Here is a 25,799-nt window from a genome sequence, read left to right as displayed (position 1 = left end):
TTCCATCATCATTGAGGGAGTGGCGTTGGCGTACCAGAACTGCACAACACGCTTAATGGTGAATAAATCATTAGGTGCCCCCATTAACGTCATGCGCTCTGTGCGTCAGGGCTGCCCTCTCAGTCGTCTTTTGTTTGACAATTACATAGAAGCTGTGTGTTTGGCAGTAACTGAGAATGAGCAACTACGCGGGTATAGCTTGGCATCCACACAAATCAAGCTATTGGCATATGCAGATGACATCGTGGTGTGTTTTACAAGCAAAGAAAGTGTGACGGAAACAATAGGGGTAGTGAAACATTTTTGTGCTGTGAAGGGCAGTAGAGTGAACTGGGGAAAGTCCCTCGGTTTGTGGCACGGAGAGTGGTCTTCAGCCCAGAAAAATTTGGCAAAAGTGAGCTGGATGAAAACCCCGACCAAGTATCAAGGTGTCCCCATGGACAGTTACAGAAATAGCGACGAATGCTGGACGAACCAAGAAAAAGAAACAAGAGAAAGAGCAGACAGGTGGAAAGGCATCAACCTGTCCATTTTTGCAAAAGCAACTGTGTGTAACATGTTTTTTATTACGAAGTTGTGGTACGTCATGCAACCGTTGTTCTGTTCAAGGGTAAACGTGCAAATGTTGCACAGTGTTCGCGGTTTTTATCTGGGGCTCTACCTGGGAAAGGTGTATCTTTACCAATCTGTTTAGGCACGTGAAGGAAGGGGGGGCAGGGCTTGGCGCATCTTTTCGTACGACAGCTTGTCAGCATATTTTTTTTTCGGGATGTGCGTGATCCATGTCTGCGTACTGTATGCCAGCTCAGGTTGAGAGGCACTTTGCCGATACCTATTGTTAGTACAGATAGTACTCCCTAAACGATTCGTGGCTATCTTAAATAAGCTGCAGATAGTGTGCGCTTTCCTTCTGTGCGTTTTTCTTTTGAGTATTTATGTGACGTTAAAAGGAAAACATTATATAAAGATGTTTGCGACATTGTATTTCCAGTGCCATTCTACAAAGCTCTATACAGTGGAAGACCAGGACAGGATGTCCTTAAACGAGTGAAAAATATGGAGGTGCCTACTGGGGTAAAGACATTCTTTTTTAAATTACACACATGTACACTCTCAGTGAAGACATTCATGGAAGAACGTGGCTTTCTTGCACCCTAGGCCTCCCACTGCTTGATTTGCAAGCAACCTGAAACAATAGACCATGTGTTTTGCATTGCTGGGCCGGGGTGTTCTTCTGGGATGTCCTACAAAGAACAATAAAGGAGGAGTTACCGTTAAATCCGCATGGGATTAGGTATTTAGCGGCAAGGAATGACGACGGGGTTCCCTTCGACCTAATAATGCTCAAAGGCTTTCATAGTTTATGGCGTGCAAGAATATCTGGCTACTACGGCGACCCGGACGCTAGGCCTGCGCGTAGTTATTTCAGAGAAAGCCATGTCTCATCATCATCATCATCATCATCATCATCATCATCATCATCATCATCATCGTCATCATCATCATCATCATCATCAGCCTGGTTACGCCCACTGCAGGGCAAAGGTCTCTCCCATACTTCTCCAACAACCCCGGTCATGTACTAATTGTGGCCATGCCGTGCCTGCAAACTTCTTAATCTCATCCGCCCACCTAACTTTCTGTCGCCCCCTGCTACGCTTCCCTTCCCTTGGGATCCAGTCCGTAACCCTTAATGACCATCGGTTATCTTCCCTCCTCATTACATGTCCTGCCCATGCCCATTTCTTTTTCTTGATTTCAACTAAGATGTCATTAACTCGCGTTTGTTCCCTCACCCAATCTGCTCTTTTCTTATGCCTTAACGTTACACCTATCATTCTTCTTTCCATGGCTCGTTGCGTCGTCCTCAATTTGAGTAGAACCCTTTTCGTAAGCCTCCAGGTTTCTGCCCCATAGGTGAGTACTGGTAAGACACACCTATTATATACTTTTCTCTTGAGGGATAATGGCAACCTGCTGTTCATGATCTGAGAATGCCTGCCAAATGCTCCCCAGCCCATTCTTATTCTTCTGATTATTTCCTTCTCATGATCCGGATCCGCCGTCACTACCTGCCCCAAGTAGGTGCATTCCCCTACGACTTCCAGTGCCTCGCTGCCTATTGTAAATTGCTGTTCTCTACCGAGACTGTTAAGCATTACTTTAGTTTTCTGCAGATTAATTTTTAGACCCACTCTTCTGCTTTGCCTCTCCAGGTCAGTGAGCATGCATTGCAATTGGTCCCCTGAGTTACTAAGTAAGGCAATATCATCCGCGAATCGCAAGTTACTAAGGTATTCTCCATTAACTTTTATCCCCAATTCTTCCCAATCCAGGTCTCTGAATACCTCCTGTAAGCACGCTGTGAATAGCATTGGAGATATCGTATCTCCCTGCCTGACGCCTTTCTTTATTGGGATTTTGTTGCTTGCTTTATGGAGGACTACGGTGGCTGTGGAGCCGCTATAGATATCTTTCAGTATTTTTACATACGGCTCGTCTACACCCTGATTCCGTAATGCCTCCATGACTGCTGAGGTTTTGACAGAATCGAACGCTTTCTCGTAATCAATGAAAGCTATATATAAGGGTTGGTTATATTCCGCACATTTCTCTATTACCTGATTGATAGTGTGAATATGGTCTATTGTTGAGTAGCCTTTACGGAATCCTGCCTGGTCCTTTGCTTGACAGAAGTCTAAGGTGCTCCTGATTCTATTTGCGATTACCTTAGTAAATAGTTTGTAGGCCACGGACAGTAAGCTGATCGGTCTATAATTTTTCAAGTCTTTGGCGTCCCCTTTCTTATGGATTAGGACTATGTTAGCGTTCTTCCAAGATTCCGGTACGCTCGAGGTCATGAGGCATTGCGTATACAAGGTGGCCAGTTTCTCTAGAACAATCTGTCCCCCATCCTTCAACAAATCTGCTGTTACCTGATCCTCCCCAGCTGCCTTCCCCTATGCATATCTCCCAAGGATTTCTTTATTTCTTCCGGGGTTACCTTTGGGATTTCGAATTCGTCTAGACTATTTTCTCTTCCATTATCGTCGTGGGTGCCACTTGTACTGTATAAATCTCTATAGAACTGCTCAGCCACTTGAACTATCTCATCCATATTAGTAATGATTTTGCCGGCTTTGTCTCTTAACGCATACATCTGATTCTTGCTAATTTCTAGTTTCTTCTTCACTGTTTTTAGGCTTCCTCCGTTCCTGAGAGCATGTTCAATTCTGTCCATATTATACTTCCTTATGTCAGCTGTCTTACGCTTGTTGATTAACTTCGAAAGTTCTGCCAGTTCTATTCTAGCTGTAGGGTTAGATGCTTTCATACATTGGCGTTTCTTGATCATATCTTTCGTCTCCTGCGATAGTTTGCTGGTATCCTGCCTAACGGAGTTACCACCGACTTCCACTGCACACTCCTTAATGATGCCCACAAGATTGTCATTCATTGTTTCAACACTAAGGTCCTCTTCCTGAGTTATAGCTGAATACCTGTTCTGTAGCTTGATCTGGAATTCTTCTATTTTCCCTCTTACCGCCAATTCATTAATCGGCTTCTTATGTACTAGTTTCTTCCGTTCCCTCCTCAGGTCTAGACTAATTCGAGTTCTTACCATCCTGTGGTCACTGCAGCGCACCTTGCCGAGCACGTCCACATCTTGTATGATGCCAGGGTTAGCGCAGAGTATGAAGTCTATTTCATTTCTAGACTCGCCGTTCGGGCTCCTCCACGTCCACTTTCGGCTATCCCGCTTGCGGAAGAAGGTATTCATTATCCTCATATTATTCTGTTCCGCAAACACTACTAATAACTCTCCCCTGCTATTCCTAGTGCCTATGCCATATTCCCCCACTGCCTTGTCTCCAGCCTGCTTCTTGCCTACCTTGGCATTAAAGTCGCCCATTAGTTTTGTGTATTTAGTTTTCACTCTGCCCATTGCCGATTCCACGTCTTCATAGAAGCTTTCGACTTCCTGGTCCTCATGACTGGATGTAGGGGCATAGACCTGTACAATCTTCATTTTGTACCTCTTATTAAGTTTCACAACAAGACTTGCCACCCTCTTGTTAATGCTATAGAATTCCTGTATGTTACCAGCTGTATTCTTATTAATGAGGAATCCGACTCCTAGTTCTCTTCTCTCCGCTAAGCCCCAGTAGCACAGGACGTGCCCGCTTTTTAGCACTGTATATGCTTCTTTTGGCTTCCTAACTTCAATGAGCCCTATTATATCCCATTTACTGCCCTCTAATTCCTCCAATAGCACTGCTAGACTCGCCTCACTAGATAACGTTCTGGCGTTAAACGTTGCCAGGTTCATATTCCAATGGCGGCCTGTCCGGAGCCAGTGATTCTTAGCACCCTCTGCTGCGCCGCAGGTTTGACCGCCGCCGTGGTCAGTTGCTTCGCAGCTGCTGGGGACTGAGGGCCGGGGTTTGATTGTTGTGTTCATATAGGAGGTTGTGGCCAAGTACTGCACCAGGGTGGCCAATCCTGCTCTGGTGAGGGAGTGCGTTACCTGTTCTGGTCACCGGGTTCAGGCCACACTCCAGGCCTGTTTGTGCAATTTCATCAACACGCGGATTTTTTTTTAATCCGGTGGAAAATTGCCGGCACCGGGATTCGAACCACGGACCTCTTGCACGCGAGGCTGGTGTTCTACCTCTACGCCACCGCTGCAAACTCTGAAGCGATGTCTAGTTTCATTTAAATAAAGAAAATACAAGAATGTGTACCCGAATGGCTGTCGAGGATAGAACCTCTGACAGCGCCATGGCGGACAGCCATGGCGCTGTCCGTCATGGCCACAATTAGTACATGACCGGCGTTGTTGGAGAAGTATGGGAGAGGCCTTTGCCCTGCAGTTGGAGTAACCAGGCCTATGATGATGATGATGTGAACCTCCTGGGTAAGCTTTTGGATTAAATCACGCATAACTGCGTTTTCTTTCTTAAGGTGTTCAATATCTGTGTTGTCTGTGTTGGGTTTAGGCAGTGGGTGGGATTTTACGTGACCCTCTCGCGAGACGCCCTTCAGGGCCTCTGCGAAGCTCACCTTTTCTGACGTATATTTGGCTCCTGGATTCGACGTGGATCTTGATCTGGAACTGCCCGACCGGGACTGGTGCTGGGTCTCCATGGACGGGAAATCTTCTGATTGCAGGGCTGAATGCTGTGCTACTCGGCGTTGTCCGAGGCGTCTTCGTATAACGTATGGCGTTTTGTATCTGGCAGTACAAGCTTTGTCCGCTGTTGGGTGGGGTCCACCACACAACGTGCACTTGGGTGTACACTGATGATCTTGATCTGGGTTGCTTGCACCGCAGCCCCGGCAGATCTTGTTATTAAGGAACGGGCAAACGTCCATGCGGTGCCCGAGACGGCCGCAGTGGTAACAGATATCGATCTGCTTGCGGTACAGGGAGCATTGGATTAGTGTTGCGCCATATCGAACCATGTATGGTACGTCAGGTCCGTCGAAGGCAATGACGATGGTCGTGGTGGAACCGATTCGCTTTGCGGCCAGGGCTAGAGTATTACGATCATTTATGATATTAGCATCGACTTGTCTGGCGTTATCGGCGAGAGGGATGCCTCTGATGACTGCTTTGGTAGTATTATCTGGGGACAAGAAACATTTCGTATTTAGTATACTGCCTGCAAGCAGACGACAAATGAGGGAAGTAAACTTCCGGGCAGTTCACCGCTTGCCGATTGGCGGCTCTCTCCGCCCCGTTCTCGGGAATTTCGCATACTGCCACTTTGTGACATTGCAGCAGCCGAACAGAACGCGTATCGAACAAAGATCTCCGATCGCGCCCCTTGTTGTTCGCCTGCTTCTCGTGTCTAATCATGTAGATGGTGCTCTTCACAGCCGGCCTTGCGCATGCGTAACATCATTTTTGCAAACCGTCAACTGATTAGGCTTCCCAGCTTTTGTCAGTGTTAGAGCTAAAAAATTAAGACCTGGTTAGAGTTTTTTACGATGAAACTGTCGTCTAGAGATAAAAGCTTTAAGACGACGTTGCAGGAAGAGAGCCGCAGAGTACTGGGACGTTTCAGATTCAGAGACAATTGTCCATGGTGGTAAATAAACATTGTGCGTTTTTGCGCTGAAAAAGAGTTCTAAAAATTATTCTTGCATTTATCGATCACCTTTGTCACACACTTGCATTGTGCAAGACTTCAGTCCGCTCAGCAATACCCTAGAGAGCGAATTGAACGCGGAGTAGATGGCCTCCCTCGATTTTGATATAAAAATTTGACCACGTAAAACAGCGAAACCACCCTCTCTCTCTACCGTAAGAACGTGGAGAAACTGGCCGCGCACGAAGGTCATTTAACCAGCTATTGCTGGTAACTAAACGAGCCATAACGTTTACTTAACGACATATTAGATAGTTTTAGTACTGCGTACGTTGCGTACGTAAAGGCATTTCGTACGCAAGATCGCTACGTCCTGCAAAGAGCGCATATGAAGAACGCAGCACGAATGGTGCGTGATGCGCACGTGGCCGCTGCGTACGCACGCATCCGATTCTTGCATGCCTACGTGCGGAGCCTTGCGTGCTGCTTTCGTGGTTCTCGTTTGTTCGGGAGTACACGAGACAAAAGAGTTTCGAAAATGGCGGCGTCGAATGCGATCAGCGGAAGAAGGCTGTACTTTTGAATGGCCTATGATTTGGCTTTGCTGCGTGAAGTGAACGCGCCGAAGCCATTCGCGGATCTTGAACGGAGGGAATACATAGCAAAATATATATATATATGAACTTTGTCTTTGAGAAAGCGTTCAGTGTACGTTGTTCGCGCGAAAGGCTCGACCTGCTTCTGGCGCAGTTGGTTGCAAATGACTGTGCCAACCTCCGAAAGCGAGTACTCGGTTTTTATTTTTCTCGATATGATTCGTGTATTGCATCCGTATTAAAAGTAGAGTCTCTTAAAGACCTAAATATAGTTCGACGTTGCGTGAACGCGCCCCGACGTAACATCACGTTGGCGAGATCAACAGCGTCTCTATCTCGACGGATGGTTCGAGTGCTCGCGGACACGGCCAACGCGTTTCGACGCGCTCGTCGTCTTGCAACGCTCGCCCGTTTACGTACGTAGGAATTTCGCAGTATTAAAAGCCCTGACGTGAGAAGCGCTCCTAAGTTCCGCAAAGCAATTGCGTGCTGCGTACATATCGTCATGACGCAGTACTAAACTATCTAAACGAGCTCTATCGCTTTACTGTAAGGTCATCTGATGATGATGGTCGCTACACTCCTAGCCTGTCGTCACAAGGGAGGTCGCAGCTGTGTTCAGCGGACATGCAAATTGCGTTGCAATGCGGCAGCTCTTTGCCTGCTCAAGGCGTTCACACTCCTTTAGGATGTCCTGTTTTGCTTCAGAATTTTTGCACATGAGCAGGTTGAAAGCATCGTCAGTCATCCCTTTCAGTACATGCCCAACCTTGTCTGGTTCAGTGATATTGCTGTCGGCCTTACGGCACAAAGTCAACACGTCGTGTACTTAAGACACGTATGACTATGTGGGTGTCTGGGCGCGGGTCACTACTTCTTTTTAGCGGTGCTCTTCCGCCCGGCGGGACGGCCGAACAAGTCCCTCGGCTTCTGTTTGCACGCGTCTTAGTCGTTAAGCTCTTCCTCGTGGTAGTCATACCATACCTTCGCCGTGCCTTGTAGGTAGAAGACCAAGTTAGCTAACATAATCATCGGATTCTGTTGTGGGCACTCACACGCTCATACGCGGTGATCCACTCTCCTACATGGAGCTGATCGCTGCCGCTGAATGTTCCTGCATCAAGCGGCAGAGCCAGCACAACCGCTGGTGGTTTAGGCATTGATGTGGGCTGCGCCATTTCGGGCCTTGTTTTGTCCGTCATGTTGTCCAGACTGAGTTTATGACCACCGCGGAGCATTGTTGTAGTTTCTCGTCGGTACCCTGCACCTCTTACGATACTTACAGGAAAGACATCGATGTAAAACAGGATGGATGTGGAGACCCATTCCACCTCTACGTGTGAAATCGTCTTCTTCTGACTGGCACCACTCTTGCTTGCTCCGCAACCATATCTTTTCAAGCTTCCTCCTGTGCCCCGGCTGTCAACGCTAAGGGCGCCCCACTTATATATGGGACAGCACATCGAATTTGTCGCCCTAGAGTGGTCAAACAGAAGCGCTATTCAGGGCTCAAGAGGCACCAAAGTACCAGGCTGTCATGTGCCCAAATGCCCAAAAGGCATAACTTGCCAACTTGATGGGCATTTCAAGGGGCGACGTCAAAATACGGGTAAGTGTTTCCGATCCAAAGTCCGAGAAACTGTGTGCATGTAGTTGCAGAAGTAACTCACCGTCTGTGTTGATTTACTTGCAGTGTCCTTTGGGACTTTGGTACTCAATTTGCGAATCTTTTTTCATATTTTACGGCGAAGTATCTGCTTACATTTACAATTACTGAATGCTCCGAACTAAATTAGTCAACATATCTGCAGAGCTCATTCGTTTTTGTTCTGGCTTTCTACTGCTTCCTGTATGACGCCACAGAAGCGCACATCTTGGTGATATGAAACTTGTCGGCTAAAATGTTGGCCTGACAGTCGAAATATTTGAACAGATGATCAAAGAGTCACCTTTCAGCTCATGCGTTGCAAAAATAGCCCATCACTGTTGCATGATAATTTGTGCGGCAACCACTGGCTTCCGACGACCTAAAATGTCAAGCGAATATAGAAAGATTGAAATGGGCATCGGGTCATGGAAAATTTGATGCAGGAATACTTGATATCAGCACATGTCTCTCGCACGTGCTTTGGCAGAAGCAAAAACCTGAAAACAATGGGCCACTTTTTCTTGATGGAAATAAAACACTCGGCGCAAGTGCTTGCTCTGCTTGTTGGAGGAACGTGTTCCTTTACCTTTCAAAAATAAAAGCACCTGCTGCACACTGATGCCTCGACAAGCATAACAGTTGGTTTATAAACAATAGACTTGTCGGAATGCCACATAAGAAGCGCATTGTGTCTTGAAATAAAATGAAATATACCTTTTATTTGCAAAGGTGACCCATGTGGGGTTCAGAATGCAGAAGGAGGTCCCATAGCTCAAGGCTGCAAGGGGACATAATGTATTGAAGTGCATGAAGAGAAGTGAGTAAGCAGCAGTGATTACACTTGAGCAACCACTAATAAGCACAGTTATTTTGCATAATTTCATAAACAAAAGGGTAGTATTAAACTTTAGGATCATCAACTCAACCTTTTATTAAGAACAGAATTCGTTTTTTTTTAATGTAACATAGCATCGGCATAGTTTTAGGTCATTAGCCATGTTATTCTAAAATGTTACAGTTACAAATAGGGCTGCGCGTTCTCCATAGTGATGTTTTCTTCTGGTACCAAAAATTATTAATCAAGGCAAACCTGGTGTTATTGGAAGTGTCAAAGCATACGTTGTAAAATACAAAAATTCGAATGAGCTTTTTTATAGTCTTGAATAGCGTGATTGCTAGGTATGCCTAATCATAAGCGCAAACAATCAATTGAACCATAAGCGTTCAAAGGAAATTATTTTGCAGAAGGAGTGCAAGGGCGTAGGCGTGGAAAGAACTGAATGTACTTAATCGGATCAACCAGATGGTTGCGTATTAGCAAAGATGATACACAGTATGTAAAATGACTGTGAATGAAGGTGTAGTACAATGATAGTAAAGTAGGACGGCCACAGTATTTTCGCGCTATTAGTAGGATTCTTATCCCATAGGCTAGATTTTGTTGTAGGTGCAAATCGAGTTCAGAGTATATTAAGGTACAGTGTAAAATAACATCTAGGAGGAACACTGCGTAACAGCACGTAATTTAGGTGGTTAAAACATAACTGCTCGAGAGTAGGCTGAAATCTTATAGGTGTAGGTAAAGATCATAAATGTAGCTTTAGATGGATCAATCTAGAGAGGGTTCAGTTTGTATCATTCGGTTAATTTGTTGAGGTCATTACGGAACACATTACGGAACGCATTACTAAGCTTTGTAGTTTGGGAAAGAAGAGAGGAACCTGTTGCTACTATTGTCGTGTCATCTGTATAAAGAAAACGTTGATATAAACACAGTTAGCGATATCGCTATATCTAGATTAGAAAAAGTCACACAGAAACTGCTCAGGTGACCTTGACTTGGAAATCTTTCGCTCGCCCAAAGAAGCAGCGCTTGTCTTTTGTTAGGTATTTTTTAACCGCAACAGGCATATCTGGGCTGAAGGTCAGCGTCTATGAGCAACATTCAATTCTGCCGCAGTTGCAGCGTGCAAAACGGATGCCGCAAGGGGTATCGCTAAGTCTCCGGTCCTTGCGTTCATCTATGGAAAGTTGCTGAGATGACGACGCACATTATTCTGTGCAGTGCAGCTCCACTCGCATAAACTGGAGCAGATCGTTGATTTCAGCGTTTGCCGTAACTGTTGGTGAAACTGATTCGGAGGCTTGTGCAGAGGGACTGTCAGGTGACTGTGACATAAAAGTGTGGCTTCGTTTTCCTCGTGTAAAATTGAGAATGGCGTCGTGACGTAGAGCCAGTTGATGGATGTCGATGAGTATCGCTGAGAATTCTATATGGCAAGTTAAATGCACGCATCTAGCGGATGTTTAGCTGTGTTGCCTCGTGTAGCCTTCGAAGGTCAATTATGTCGTTGGCCGGTTTTACGCTCGGAAAGTGTCACAGCGCCGTCAAATGGCACTGAAGAATTCTTGTTCGATCGCCGACCGCTTCCTTCAACAGCGTGATGACGTCTGCGTAGTATGATTCAGATGACGGCAAACGAGCGATTGCTGCTGTTGCATCAGCAGCTAGGAAATTTTTGAAGTAATACAATTTACTGAAGGGTGGAAAATCGTTAAGTTGAATGTTTTGCTCAAATTAATTTGCACCCCGAAGCCCTCTTAGTTCATCGGTCTAGCTTGAGCCTTGAGATATGCGGCTGTGGCAATCGGGGTCCCGCAAGTCAAGCTGGAGCATCATATCTGGTGAGTGTTACGGCTATGCCTTATGTACTCAAAGCTGGCGATTGCATGCGTCGTGCTCGTTTTATCTGCATCATTCGGCAACGAAGACCACCAAGCATGCTATTGGATCGATCGTTGCATTACGCTGCGGCATACACTGCTGTTAGAGCTGTTTGGTTGGAACATATTCCCCAAGCTGGGCGTTAATCTGCGAAAGCTTGTCGTTGCTTGTGGACCGACGATCTTGAGCAGCTGAGAGCTTCGCGATGTCAGCGTCGAAAGAATCAAGCAAGCATAGGGATTTCTGAATTATCTTAGTGTCCTGAGCCCATTATCCAGATCGCTTGTCTTTCAGTCGATCCTTCTGGATAGCATCGAAACTGGCTGATGTCCTTGCACCCTCACTGATCTTCAGGCGATTCGTTGCCAGCCGCAACGCGAAGCGTGAGTAGAGTCCAGTCAAGCGTGCGTAGAGCAGGAACGGGTCCGCACGTGAGTTTTCCGCACCAAATATTGATGTCTCGATGACATCATCATCATCATCATCATCATCATCATCAGCCTGGTTACGCCCACTGCAGGGCAAAGGCCTCTCCCATACTTCTCCAACAACCCCAGTCTTGTACTCATTGATGCCATGCCGTGCCTGCAAACTTCTTAATCTCATCCGCCCACCTAACTTTCTGCCGCCCCCTGCTACACTTCCCTTCCCTTGGGATCCAGTCCGTAACCCTTAATGACCATCGGTTGTCTTCCCTCCTCATTACATGCCCTGCCCATGCCCATTTCACTTTCTTGATTTCAACTAAGATGTCATTAACTCGCGTTTGTTCCCTCACCCAATCTGCTCTTTTCTTATCCCTTAATGTTACACCTATCATTCTTCTTTCCATAGCTCATTGCGTCGTCCTCAATTTGAGTAGAACTCTTTTCGTAAGCCTCCAGGTTTCTGCCCCGTAGGTGAGTACTGGTAAGACACAGCTATTATATACTTTTCTCTTGAGGGATAATGGCAACCTGCTGTTTCGATGGCAACCTGCGTCTCGATGGGAACTGGCTACAAAAGCTCAGACGGAAGCCATGGCGTAGGACCTATATATTCCAACATCATATTTCGTTGCCTGCACTGCTCTGCAGCGTTTATTTAACTTCATCTTTTTCTACAGCACTTATCAACCCACATGAAAATTATGCCTGGCGCATGACATTCTGCAACACAGTGAAAAAAGTGAGCCAGCTGCATAGAACACACTGGCACCGACTATAAAATCCATGCTGCCTACCTTCCCACTCTTTTTTCGAACACAGTTTGCGCACGTTATTTAAAATTGCTGCAGAATTACAATCATAAGTGTTTCAAGATGTATGTGACACATTTTAAACCTCAATATTGCAAACTCAAGTACATGGCCATAACCACTACAGCAGTCATTGGTGCTTTTTCTGTAAATGCAGTATCTTGGTGTACACAATTATGTACTGTTAGCTGAGGGACTAGTGGAACCTGTCGGCATGCGGGAAAAGGACGGTAAGCGACTGGCGAGCGAGACGGACGAAGACGTCACGTGTCACTTAAGGAAGAGCGTTCGGGGCACGAGGACGCGCTAACCGAGAGCTCATCGTGCAATCTGCAACCATCGCAAATAAATCCAGTTTTTTCTTGATCATCCGTCGTGCCATCGTGTGCGTCAATCACGGACAGTACACAGTGCCTGTAGGGTTTATTAATCGTTTTCTGCCTTAAATGAGACTGGCAGCCTCTAAACCCTATAAAAGAATGATTGATACAATCAGAGCTGCATAAACAGGATTTTATCGACCGCAACGTTCCTTTAAATTTCACTGTGTATTCATGTGAAACAGAACTTCGTCCACGAGGGTTGCAATGTGGGCTTGTTGGTAAAGCATCTTCAAGGGGAGTATGGTAGCGCGATTCAAAGAGGGGACAAGAGAAGACACAAAGGGACACACACAGAAAGAAAAGAAAGAAAGTGCCCCGAGCTGCCAAGTTAAACACAGGAAGAAGTTCAGAGAATGCAAGACTTCAATTGTATATCGTATACCCTTATCGTGTGGGAAGTATTACGTCGGACAGTCGGGCAGATGCATAAATGATAGACTGCGCGAACACAAAAATAAAGTCGACAAACTTGTATCAGATGGCTTTCTCTCCCTTCATTGTAAGCAACATAAGCGCCCCCTTCTCTTCGAATCAACAACCATTACCGGTAGAAACAAGTGCGAACTCACTAGACTTATAATTGAAGCCGAGCAGATTGATGCCCTAGGGGATGCATCTATCAGCAAACCATCATTGGCTCTCTCTGAAAAAGAACTAAAATTTTTGCGCATGGCCTAACATATAACAGAATGTATCGCTCTGATTGTTAATCTGTTCACGTGGCTGTGACTCATGTTCCCTGAGTGTATAAGTACGACCTGGTTTTCGACAATAAACAGTGTTGGAAGTTAGCGCTGTGTGTGTCCCTTTGTATCTTCTCTTGTCCCGTCTTTGAATCGCGCTACCATACTCCCCTTGAAGAACTTCGTCACCTCGGAGCAAGAGACTAGGACGTCTCGACACTCTTTCAGTCATCAGCTATACTGCTGCATCAGGCCTCGCCACTACCAGAAGCATAGGAAGCGACAGGACGAACATTGGTGAGCATCAAAACATTTCAATGTTCGGTGCCTTGGTAACCGCTATGGTGGTGTAAGCAGTGGTGGGTAACCACCACTGCAAGTTGTAAGGCACCACACTGCAATAATTTTTCGAAAATGTTCAATATTAGAGGAGACAGAAGAAATTGGAATACTGCATTGCCAAGCGCCAGGACGCAAGCTACCCTCATCCCTTAGCTGCAACTAGCATCTGCAAGTGACGATCCTTCCATGCCTTGTCTCTTACCATGGCCAAAGCAGTGTGTTATCTCAAAGTTGTGAGCTACACATCCCTTTTTCTTCTTCCTCACTTGATGCACTTCCATAGGCGTTATTGCACTTTCTTATTTGATCATCTTGCCAAGTCACAGGCCATGGTTCATTATTTTGCAGGTATCATTATTTCTTTTAAAAACATTTATACATTTGTCAGGAAAGGGAAAGCAAGCAGCAGGCTGGCAACTTCCACCGGAAAGGGCGCAACGCCTGCCTACTCTTGAGAAAGGAAAGGAAAGAAACAAAAATGGAAGATGGGAAGAAGGGCAGGAAGGAGGAAAGAAAGAGCAAAATGACAGATATGATAGAATAAAGTAGAACACACAGTACCGTTATAATAAAAGCTTAGAGCGCTCAAAACACAAAGGACGTAGAATAGAACCTCACACCACACGCGCTCATAAGTGCGTGTGGTGTGTGGTTCTTGTTTTGCAGCTGCACTTCTTGACGCTGCATATAAGCATGTCGCCAAGCCTCTATGAGGCGCCTCTCCTCTAGGAGGGCGCCTTGCTCCATTTCGGGTCCCTTTAGTTCATGACGCCGCTCGTCTGCACGTGCCTCTCGTTACCAACTGGCTCACCTATCCATCCTTTTGCACACAGTACCGGTCAAACAGAGTAGGGCCCATCGATGAAGGTCACGCTACTGCATTGCAATGTGTAATTACCACAAGTGTTTATGACAACACTTTCAAAATCAAAGTTGCGCCTTGAACTCGACAACTGTTGTTAACTTTCAAGCATCATTCATGTGGTTGCTATGTTGTGCATTTATTAAAACAGACGAGTGAACTACTATGTTGAAAGGCAGGAATAAGTTGTTAGATATGCGCAGCTCCATTATCTGGTTCTTAAGCTTATTTTACTTTGTATAGCGAAGCGGTAATAGTGGTTGTGCATGCTGCACTGGCTGCTTGTATGCCTATACCTACGGTTATGTAATCCAAGCTGTACTTTGAGCGCCAAAACTATTATGTGCCAGAGCGGCATTGATGTGGTTGTTATGTTGTGTGTTCGTAAAGACAGATGAGTGAACTACTCACTGCAAACACTGCCAGTGTTTATTTGCTGGAATGGGGCATTCAAGATGTGCAGTTCCATCATCTCGTTTTTCAGTTATATTACTTAGATTGCTTTGTATAGCACAGTGTTAATAGTGGGTGTTATGCAGGCTACAGTGGTTGCATGTATGCGTATGCCAAGAGTTACTTAATAAAAGTTGCGCCTTGAGCAGCATTCATGTGGTTGCTATGTGGTCCCTTCATAAACACAGTTGAGTGAACTGCTGCATTCAAAGAGTGCTTCTCGCTATTTTCTGCAAAAGGTTGTTCAACATGCACCGGTATCTTGCCCATTTTCTTCATACTGCCCGACAATTCTATCATGCGCTGCGATCGGGCAGCCTACTGGGTAGCTGAGATAGTATAGAGCAACTGTTCTGGAAAAATTTGCCCTAGTTTGATGCCTTGATCAGGTTGAACTTAGCACTAAACCAGAGCTGGTTTTCCCTTGCAGCTTCATAATACAGTCGAGTAGATGATAATGTTTCTTTTTTAAGATTATTTGTTTAGTTGAATGGATAGGTTATTAGCATTTGCAGCTGCACTTCTTGACGCTGCATATAAGTTTGCCTGTCAGCCTCCATGAGGCGCCCATCCTCTACGAGGGCGCCTTGCTCCATTTGTTCGCCCTTGAGTTTCTTCGATCCTCATTGTGTCACTGTGCGCCATTATCTGTAGCTGCAGCCTCTTTTCCTTAATCTGCAGACGAGGGCTGTCTATCTCGTACTCCTGTTGCGACCGTGACTCCAGATATGCAACGGTCATTTCGCTGTGTCGTTGCGCACCTGCAAAGACAAATAAGCAATTATGATGACTCAGCATACAAATAACTGTCCTCAAATGCTTATGCGCTTCGTGCTGCGCGATGAAATCTGGGAATTTTTTTGCGCTCATGCTCACCGGCAGGTGCGTGTAGGCAGTGCCTGTACGATCGGCTGGCAGCCACATTCTGTTTCTTTGGGAACGAGGCCGTCTCCGGCTATTGAGGAGAAAGATTATTTTTGTTCGGCCTATTATTTTATCTTTACTTACGTGCACGTGACTTTGACGTGGTGAGTTCTCGTGAGTTTTTGACGTCGCGTGACAGACAGGCGAAGTGTGTGTTGCCCGAAATATTTTAATGAGTAGCAGAGGGCTAATGGCAAAAAAAAAACGTCGAATCCAAAATAACAACGTTTGTTTTTCTCGCTAACCATGCATCATCAGTGTGCACATACCATATCAGATGGGGGGTTTCCGCGGTTTTCGTGACATCGCGTGATAGAAAGATGCAGTGTAGGTGGCTCGAAAATTTGGCGACCAATCGTGATGGGCTCATTGCGTAATGCACTGAACTAATGAATGTTGTTCGTTTTGTTCCACAAAAGTCCATGCAGCTTGGGTGTGTACCAGATAAGTAATACACCACCTTCTTTGCAAATGTCAGAGCCTTTGGTTGTGTTGGGATGATTGCAGATCTAACTGCATTGTTCATTGCCCCTGCTCTTCTGACTAGTTCACCCTTATTTTAGGTTAGTAAGAAATAAAGTGAAAAAACTGACTCATCTCTCGACGGACCACAACAATGTTTAGATGATTGCTGTGTGAAACAAAGCTGACTTCATTGTCGATCGTGCGTAGTGTGCTTGAATTTTTAACGGAAATTTTCTTAAGATTTTGTAGCTATACAGAGGCGTCCTTGAAAAAAAATTTGCATCACCTAAAATTGTAGCAATTTGTTGACCGAAATGCCCGAAATGCTATTCAGTGCATGTAGCCACAGCAGGCTGTTTCTTTTGTGCACTCATGGGGCTGTGTACCATATAACTATTCCCGTCTGTCTTTATTCCAGTCTCTTGACGTCAAATTTACCTAACTCACGACGCAAGCACCGGGCGGTGACTCACCGCGTTGTAGTCAGAGCCCCATCAAACGCTCCCATCGTTTGTAGGAGGTCAGTTTGCTTTGAAAGCGAGTAACGTTGGCGCTTTGAGCGGTTTCTCGTATCTACTTCGCTGACAAGAGGCGAGGAGCACGCTCAAGTGGAGAGGGTTTTGATGGGGTCGAGCCAGCACAGCGTAAATAGATTACCGGATGAGCAGGGTGGGGCCGGCGTCGGCCATTGGTCCGCTTACCTTGCTTTGCTTGCGGCCGCTGCTCGTAAATCGCGGCGGCGGGCAAAGGAAGGTTAAGAATGCCGCTAAAATGAATACTCAGCGAAGAACAGTTGGCAGAGCGATGTCGTATACGCGACGAAAGGGCTCGATAACGCTATACGGCGACGCAAAAAAATATTATATGCAAATAAACACATGCTCACCGGCAGGTGCGAGTAGTGAGTGCCTGAGCGATCGGCGAGTAGCCATCTTCTGTTTCTTTCGGAACGAGACAGTGGGGCCTAGAACGTAAAACTCTTCCAATGTGTTTTTATTCCAATCTCCTGATGTCAAGTTTACGTAACCGCCGACGCAAGCATCGGGCGGCCAACCGCAGGGTTGTCAGAACAGACCAATCAAACGCTGTCCTCGTTCCTAGGAGGTCACTTTCATGTGCTTGGAAAACGAATAGCATCGCCTACACCGAGCGGTTTCTCATATTCAAGTGGGTGACAAGAGGCGTGGAGCACGCTCAACTGCAGAGGTGTTTGATGGGACCGAGCCACTGAACTGAAAATTGATAACCGGATAAAGAGGGTGCTACCGGCGTCTGCGATTGGTCCGCTTTCCCTTGCTTAGCTTGCGGTGGCTGGTCGAAAATCGCTGCGGCATGCAACGGGAGCTTAAATATGATGCTAAAACGGATCCTCAGCAAAGAAGAGTTGGCAGGACGAGGTCGTAAACGTGCCAAAAGTGCTAGAAAACATTACACGGCCACGTTAAAAGTTGTACTATACGCGAATAAACCCAAGCTATCTGGCAGGTGCGAGTAGCCAGTGCCTCAGCGATCGGCGACAGTCACCTTTTATTCCTTTCGGAACAGGGCAGCCTGCGGCTATTCGGGAGAAAATTCAGTTTTTATCGGCATAATAATGAATATATAATGCGTGCATATCACTTTGACACGGAGAGCTTTTGCGATTGTCTGAGTTCGCGGGACAGGAAGGTGAAGTGGACGGAGCCCGAAAGCTTTTGGCCAATAGCCGAGGGCTAAAGGCGAAAAGGTGTCCTATCAGAAATAACTATCTTTCGTTTGTTCAGTCAAATCATGCATAAGCAGTGCGTACAAGTCATATCAGATGGGAAGCTATCGCGGCTTTCGTGACGTCGCGTCACAGACAGGTGCAGTGGGATTGTTCCAAAAAAAATTTTGAGCAATCGCGGAGGGCTGATTGCAGAATTGGAATGGAAAAGTTTGGATACCTTTACGGTATAGAGCCCAGTCTCTGGCTATTCAGAAAAAAAAATATGCCTGTGGCTTAGCTAAGGTTAAAAGCATACTAGCCTTTATTTTAGTTGTTGAACCACTGTTTAGCCTGGTGAACTGCTGTTGCTTGGCTATATTTGGTTCGGCTAGACGAAGAAACAACTCATGCGTTACTCTGCTTCGCCTTCAAGAGTGGAACGCGACAGCGTTCCCGTCGACCCACCAAGGGGTGTAAGACAATGGGCTACGGCGCAGCGACTACGCGCCTCGCATTGGACGCGGTGAGCGTCGAGCAACGCAGCGTTCGGCGCGGCAATGAATTCCGCGCCTGAGCAAGCGACGCACGCCTGAGCCTTAGAAACAGCTCGTTTCTAAGGCAACACCGCATTCACTAGAGGCGCTTTTGTACCGCTTTGAAGCATCGTACTCGTGGCTCAGTCCGGAGACCATTGAGCACGCTTTCATTGAGTGCTGGGATGCAATTTTTTATTGCGATGTCTTGCAAAGAACTCTTAAAAAGGAACTGCCGATAACAGCACAGGGTATACGTTTCCTGCCGGTAGACAGCCATCAGGGCTTTCCGTATGACATGATAATGCTCCTGGGCCTCCATAGTCTTTGGAAGACACGGATGGCGGTAACGCACGCCGATGTGAATGCGCGCCCAGCGCGAGAAAATTTTGTTGAAAGCATTATTTTCATACGTGAGATATATCGTGTACAGGCAGATCCACCTGACTGGTTGGGTAATCTTGATGAATTAGTGAATTTCAAGAAATTTTAGCTTGTCACGTTGGTCCAAGTAGTCCAACGTGTTTTTATGTATGTCATTTTGTGAATAAAGAAAAAAAAACTCGTGGCTCAGTGGTAGCGTCTCCGTCTCACACTCCGGAGACCCTGGTTCGATTCCCACCCAGCCCATCTTGCAAGAGTTGAGCCAAAGCCACCTAGAAACAAGAGCAGCTGCTTATATACCACCGCGACGCCGCGAGCGACGGCGCGAGTTGGAGCCCCGTTTCTCCTCTGTCGTGACGTCACGGTGTCACGTGGTATGGCATGGGGTCAAAGGTCATTGAAGGCGACACCGCCGCGCCTGAAGAGCTGGGTTGAGCTCTCGTTATATGCTTCGCATAAAAAGCGATTTAATTCCGTACTATATTGCATCTTTATTGCGTGCAAGTGACTTTGACGTGCTGAGTTATCGAAATTCTTTCACGTCACGTCACAGACAAGCGAAGTGTGTGTAGGCCGAACACTTTTAACAGGTAGCGGATGGCTAATAGAAAAAAAATGGTCGAATAAAAAATAATATTGTTTGTAATATTGTAATAATTAGTGTGCACATATCATATCAGATGCCCCATCTGATATGGGGCATCGGCATATCGGTTTTCGTGACATCGCGTGACAGACAGGTGAAGTGAAGGGTGGCTAGAACATTTCGCGACGGGTCGTGAAGGTCTGATTGCAAAATTGGAATAGAAAAATTAGGAATAGCTTTACGTTAGAGCGCCCATGGTAAGTGAATTTATTGGAGCAGTTAGCTTAGAACTTCTGCGTAATGCTAAAGAAGAACTGCGCCCACAATCTATTGCAATAAATCTGCTGTAGAGATCGGAAGACAAAAGGAGCATGAGTCACACTACAATTGTAATACGTCACACATCACCTGGCAGCACTGCACCTACTGTGTACTAAGAATGAAACGGTTGTTATAGTTCAGTCCTCAAAAATGTAGATTTATGTAAGAGCTGCCATACGAAACATGTGCGTCTTTGGGAATACTGATTATTCAGCTTAAAAATTGATTCCTCACAATCAAATCAACAATGTTCTACGCTCAGCGCTGCTCTTTGCGCCTCACGAATTAAGTGCCAAATGCAGTCTGGGCTGCTAAACGAATGGGCAGTCACTTCACATGAATGTCCGTGCACAATGATTCTAACAGCAGCTGCGGTGTGGTAAACAGTTCGCACACGAAGTCAATGGGAATAGATCAACAGTGTTTCGCCAGCCCATTCATAGAATCAAAGCTTGCTCATGCTCATGCCCAAGCTCTAGCGTTGAAACATGAGGTGTCTCACGTCGTATGTTCATGAGAGAAACGAAATAAAAAGGCCATGTTACCATACGGAGACAAAGCCGAGAAGTGCAGAAGGGAAACCTGTTGGCTCGATCAGGCGTCAGGGAAGGTTGGAAAGACATCGTCAAGTGCCAACACTTTACGGGGCTTCAGCGAAACTTGCCTTTCACTACTGTGGCTCAGCAGACACTAAAATCTGCGACACCCCCTTGTCCATTCCGGAGCAGTGCCTGGTGGGAGGTAAACATGTCAACTGAAGAGTAAGCACACTGAGCTCGGGCAACAATCCCTTTTTCAAAGCTCCTTTGCAATAATCCTTTTATGCCTCAGTGCTGTATAGTATTTGTAGTCTATTCTGTCTACATTTGAATATACGTTCGTGTGTCATGTCAATCACCGTTTACTCGTTGTTGCTCCCTAAGAATCACTTGTGACTGTCATGAGCTTGCTTCCCACCGCGTATCATAACACGAGCTACTGTGCCATGCGAACACGTTTGGCGATTTGCCTTTTATTAGAGTCCGTTTGTTGTATGCTGGAGCTGCGCACTCCCTAAGGACCGGATCTAAATAGCAGGGAGACCTCGTGCTCCGATTAGATGGGTCTAGCTGGTTAGTGGTTACTGGCAGCTCTTCATGGAAAAAAAATAGTGGCATTTGTTAGTCACATGGAAGTGCACTATGTCAAGATTACACTGCACATCCTCAAATTGCGCATCGATGCTTGGACCTTCATTTTTGACCGCGTACATTCCATGCAGCAGAGATGTTGCAGGTGGCACTACACCTGTGTCATCATCTGCATGAAAGGAATACACTGCTATTCAACACTATGCTGCAGAGAAGCATGGCAGAAGCATTAGTTTCATTGGGTGTTTACAAGACTTGTGAACCGTGAAATAGTCGCGAAATATCAGAATAATATCAACGTCGGAAGACATCCAAATCCAGGTGCTCATTCATAAACTGTTGCTAATCTTATACTTAGGCTGCGCAAGCGGATTTGATGTTTTTCGGAGAATTTGTCGGTGCAATGGCTGAAATACTATTATTAAAGACATGTGAAATAAAAGCGCTATGTGTTTATTCTGCCTATCTTGTCTACATAACGCTATACTTACAATACGGTACTGCTGATAACAAGTATCTGGGCTTCTGATTAGCCTATGAAATCGCACTCACTATGACTACACTTTCCCTCAGGTCACAGTATGACTGAAACGAAGCAATTTTTTATTGCTCTGCTGGGAACTGTTCTCAACTCCCTAACGTGCAAACAAAGTTTCACAACGAAGGAACACGCAGCAACTTGCTAATCATTATTTCTGGGCATAATACATTCGTATTAGAAGAAGTGAAATATTATTTCGCTCAAAACCTATTTTATTTCGTTGAACTATCTAATGCTGACATACTCCAGCAAGCTGTCACTACCGATACGGTGGACTGCACGTTTAAGTTTCGAGTCTTAAATTAGCATTTCCAGGTGTGAAGTTTCGCGTAACACGTACGACATGTTATAATAATAATAATAATAATAATAATAATAATAATAATAATAATAATAATAATAATAATAATAATAATAATAATAATAATAATAATAATAATAATAATAAATCTTTTATTGCACATAACGTATACAGGGCAATGAACCGGGCCTGTCAAAGCCTGTAGCGCCTTGAGGGACTTGGCCCGGCAAAGTCGGCAGACGGACGTGCAGTAAAACATAAAATAAGAAAATAATATAAACACAATATATCAACACAATACTAACATGAAATCAATAGTGACCAAGGTGCAAAAAGTTAGGAAAAGTAACATCAACAAGAAATGAAAAATAAAGAGCAAGGAACAGTATTTTAACAATTCGTGCCTGATCATGAACATTTTTCAGGCATATAGGAACCGTGTTACAATGAGTGAACCATGATTTTTAGCATTTTTTTTTTGATGTTGAGGAAAACATTTCCTCTGGTAAGTCATTAAAAATTTGGGGAACATAAACACAGCGCCTGGCTTCCCCATGCCTTGTTGAAGAGCGCGGCACCTTAAAACGAATGGAACTACGCAGTTTTCGGGAGGCTGTATGACGTGTTTTGAAATTGCTGTCCCAGAAATGTTGCACCACTACAGTCTGTAGAAAGAGTGTTCGAAAGCATGGAAGACCAAGGGCTGTGAAAATATTATCAGACACAGAAAAGGGGGCGTCATAAGCTATGTTTCTTAGTATGTTTCTTAATAAAGTGTCAACTCTGTTTTGCCATCTGGCTGAGCAAAAAGCAAAAATACTAATCCCATATCTGAGAATACTGTACACCAGAGCATGCGCAATATTCTTTTTTTGCTGTGTAATAATAATAATAATAATAATAATAATAATAATAATAATAATTATTATTATTATTATTATTATTATTATTATTATTATTATTATTATTATTATTATTATTATTATTATTATTATTATTATTATTATTATTATTATTATTATTATTATTATTATTATTTCGAAACATATATACATTTGATAGGATAGTATAGGAAAGAGAAACGAAAAAGCAACAGGACAAATCTAAAAGAATAAAGTAGAACGCAGAGTATAGGCAACACGCGGTAGGGTCGGTCAGTGAAGGTCACCGCTACTACAGAATGTTAAATAGAAGAAATAGCGCCTGAGCTACAAATGGTACCTTGTTCAGGCAAAGCGGAACAACGCAACACCAAATGTGTGCTTATACCCTTACCGAAGCAGGACTGGCCACCGAAGCCGCAGCGTAAACTCGCATAGCCTTTGCTTTCCGGTCTTCTGCAGCTGAAGTCCGCGCCGACTGGGCTGCAGCAGACCGCGTGTGCACTGCACTAGGTGGGTCGCCTTCTTCTGCGCTTTGGGAGGCTTTTCGCTGCCTGCTCTGCCGGTCCACAGCGCGCGGCGTGTAGCCCCATTCTCTCTGACCAAGTGGGAGAAGTACTTGAGTATTACTCCCATTCCCCAACTACTAGTTCCACACACTGGCTATGTAGATGCACTAACTTTCAGGATTGACGGTCCTTGGCGAAGCAATGTCGTTGCAGCAGCGTAGATACAATATGCTCACGTGCCACGGTTCTTATTGTCCTTCCGACGAAATTGAATGAGGACGAGGTAGAACCTCTCTCTGATGCCGCGAGCTGTGCACAATTTGCACGTTTTCTCCTGAACAGTTTTGGGAACTTCTTGCCACCTCATCAGGCCGCACACTGGTTGAACCTCGTATACGACTTGAAGTAAAATCAAGTGGTCCATCCGGGTAAAACGCGCGCGACAAACGGGCAAACACGATGTACATTGCGTGGTAGACACCATCTAGCAGTGTCAGCTGCGTGATGGCTTGGACTTTTTTGATTCGTGAAACTCGGTGTGTAGGGTATACTACCAACCGTCTGGTTTGCAGTGCGGACAACATTTACGTACGCTAAGGTGCACGCATGCACAGCCCTCGGCGGTTACGGTGTTTCGGCGATTACCATACGGTAATTCGGTACCTGCTGAAACTTTCGATTGACTCGATTCTAACTTATTATTTCATTACAGTCATTATGAAATGGGTACTGCCGAATGTTTTTACCCGCCGTGGTGGCGTGGTGGCTATTACATCGCTCGTAAGTCGAAGGCGTCAAATCAAATCCTGGCCGCGGCATTGGGGGCACGAAATGCAAAAAAAAAACTTACACGTGTAACGTGCATTAGTTGCATGCTAAAGAATCCTAAGCGCTAAGAATTACTCTAGATTCTCTCACTATGAGCTGCTTCATCAAAATATTCTGCTTGCTGCACGTAATGCCCTGGAATTCAATTAGAGTTGCACTCTTTACCTTCGCCACGTGGAAACATAAAGCTCAGCATGAGGAACCAGCCTGACGTCTAGAAAATAACGTCGATAACCACAAGAGTTTTCGTCATGATAAAGGAATGGTTCTACCGAAAAAACAGGCGAAGCCTGTTATCGCAGTAACAAAAAAGAACGACAAAAAGCAGGTCCTTCTTTTCTCTCCTGAACGAGAAACCGCATAGGATGTTGAACTTTGACCCTAACTAAACCATACCTGCGTCTATGACATCGCATGTCCTGTTCACACGTCATTACGAATGGAAGTGAATAAATCAAACAAAGCTAAGCAGATATAGCTAGCCTTCATTTTATGTTCTCCTCATTGAGCCATGTCCTCCCACCATTGGGTACTAAGGAATTTAGCGGTGTATATCGAGAATTCGCTTTACAAGTCCGGACGCAGCTTTGCTAGCCTGAAAACCAAATTTTCTGTTGACCGGCAGTCTTTTAGCATGCTGTATTGTGGTACCTCGTGCGTATAGCAGGTAGGGTTCAGCCCCATCTCTTCCTCCGAAAATTTCGTGCACAATTATTGTTTATTTCAACTAGGAAGTTATCCGTAGTTGCAAATAAACAGCGCACAGCAATCTTGCCGAACTTGTCACAAATAATCTGTTTCCCTCTCTTCTATTCGCGCTTTTTGTTTCTGTCGCAGTAGCACGACAGAGGAACGCAAATATCCAAAGTTACATGTTTCTGTGGTAACAAATTTACTCGTGGCGACGACTTCGCCTGTATAGCTGCTGCCGATCGCCCTGTTCGTTCGTAATAATATCGGAAACCTGTAGCCTGAGCTCATGCTTCCCGGGCGCTACAAGAGAGGGATACGGCCGCATCTATGGAGCCCCTACTTTCACAATACAACGCCATACTACAACACCACAGATTGAAGAAACAATACCCACCTCCACACAAGATCCTCTCACGTGAAGACGCCGTAACATGGCGACATTACAAACCAATACATATTCCCATTTAAGCAGACTACACGCAATAAACCCTACAATCTCATGCAAATGTCTCATTTGTAACGACTACACCTCCCTATATCTCACGACGTGGGCGTGCCCCAACGTCAAGGCAGCCCCGCAAATACCCAACCCCACCCCCTAGCAATGGGAGGCCGTGCTGACTAGTTCGAACCCTCGTAACCAGCAACAAATGGTGCGGCGGGCCCAGGAGACAGCAAGAGCCGCAGGAGCCCTGCACTAAGGGCGCCTCTTGCACAAGCAGAAAGACACCTGCTCGTCCTTTCTTTTTCAATAAATGTTTTTCCTCCTTCTCCTCCTTGGAAACCTACAAGATTACTTAATGCTTGTCTCCTGTATTGCACAGAGCATTATCTTGCGCTAGGGTGATTGCTTCAGCAGAACTGGAATTGTTTTGCAACGGTACTGTCCGACAAAAATTCAGCTGCGCCTGTCATAGCAGGAAACACACGGTGTAATTTATACAGCCTCGTGTGCTTGACATGAAGCGTGAGCTCGCATTTGCCAGAAACAG

The 25,799-nt window shown here is 45.4% G+C and overlaps 1 protein-coding gene across 2 annotated transcripts in view; it reads left to right on the top strand.

Moving 5' to 3' along the window:
* The first annotated feature begins 9,053 nt into the window (after positions 1-9,053).
* The window catches only part of LOC139055911 (fatty acid synthase-like), a 237,530-nt gene continuing 220,784 nt past the window's right edge, over positions 9,054-25,799 (top strand). The window contains exon 1 of one of the 2 annotated variants that reach the window (XM_070533550.1): positions 9,054-9,156. The gene's annotated coding sequence lies outside the window, so the exon portion shown is untranslated. Of the gene's footprint in view, positions 9,157-13,489; positions 13,665-25,799 lie in introns of those variants that run through there. The other variant, XM_070533549.1, reaches the window with a different exon arrangement.

Source organism: Dermacentor albipictus, chromosome 2 (genome assembly GCF_038994185.2).
Source record: "Dermacentor albipictus isolate Rhodes 1998 colony chromosome 2, USDA_Dalb.pri_finalv2, whole genome shotgun sequence".
Taxonomy (NCBI): Eukaryota; Metazoa; Arthropoda; class Arachnida; order Ixodida; family Ixodidae; genus Dermacentor; species Dermacentor albipictus.
Note: the sequence above shows the minus strand (reverse complement) of the source record. Positions and strands in the feature narration are given on the sequence as shown.